This window comes from Etheostoma spectabile, chromosome 15, assembly GCF_008692095.1.
Source record: "Etheostoma spectabile isolate EspeVRDwgs_2016 chromosome 15, UIUC_Espe_1.0, whole genome shotgun sequence".
In the NCBI taxonomy this organism is placed as follows: Eukaryota; Metazoa; Chordata; class Actinopteri; order Perciformes; family Percidae; genus Etheostoma; species Etheostoma spectabile.
The window spans coordinates 30,104,632-30,105,496 of record NC_045747.1 but is presented as its reverse complement, the minus strand read 5'-3'; the positions used below and the strand labels follow the sequence as shown (position 1 = coordinate 30,105,496).

Sequence of the window (865 nt, the reverse complement as noted above, 5' to 3'; positions counted from 1 at the left end):
CAAATCAGCTACAAACTTGAATTATTTGGTAAATCTCAATTATCAGTTTACTTCTTTGTTTTGGGAATAATCAATAAATCCTATAATTTAAATAGCAATGTGACAGCTGCAGGCACAACTGTTTTTTAAGGGTAATGGGAATGCCACTCTGATTAGTTGAATGCGTTTGACATTCAAAACACATGTATTAATATTAATATGATTAATTAAGAGACTCAATGCAGCCCCTTTGCGCCTTACGTTCGGCCCAGATTTTGCACCGTTACACAAGCAAAAGTGAAGTTAGACATGCCCTAAGTGCACCACTTTAGACCAGGTGCTATAGATCGTTTAAATAGGACCTTAATGGGTAAATAAGAAGCTATTAATAATATTGCTATATCAACTTTAAAGGTGATTATAATGTGTTTTCCTCCGAGGGGCCAAAATAATCAAATATTGCAGATTTTAAGTTAATTGCTCAATTACTTGTTTGCGGTCTCACTTAGTAGCCACCTTAAGCACATAGTGGAAGCAGGGTGCAAACTGCTAGCCTTGCTGTATCAAAAGAAAGAGAAAAAGATCAACCTCGAACAACCCCGAAGCCATCTTATTTACACATCGGGGAGAAAGTGCAAATACCAGTTTTGGAGATATCAGTTTTCACTGCTACATCGAGCGGATAACATCCAAAAGCCACCCACATACAGATTATTTTTTCGCTTCTAATGCAGACACACATATCTGACTGACACACAACAGATAACACAACTGGTCCCATTGATCTGACCTCACATGTTACCATGTTTTCAAAGATTAAAAAGTCCTAGTGTCTTACTAATGACTCATTGAAAGGTCCTTTTATCACCTTAAAAATTAAGATAAC

At 36.6% G+C, this 865-nt stretch overlaps 1 protein-coding gene across 3 annotated transcripts in view; it reads right to left on the bottom strand.

Annotated features, from left to right (window-relative positions):
- Window positions 1-865, bottom strand: part of cln3 (CLN3 lysosomal/endosomal transmembrane protein, battenin) — a 21,748-nt gene that overhangs the window by 8,525 nt on the left and 12,358 nt on the right. The window lies entirely within an intron of this gene.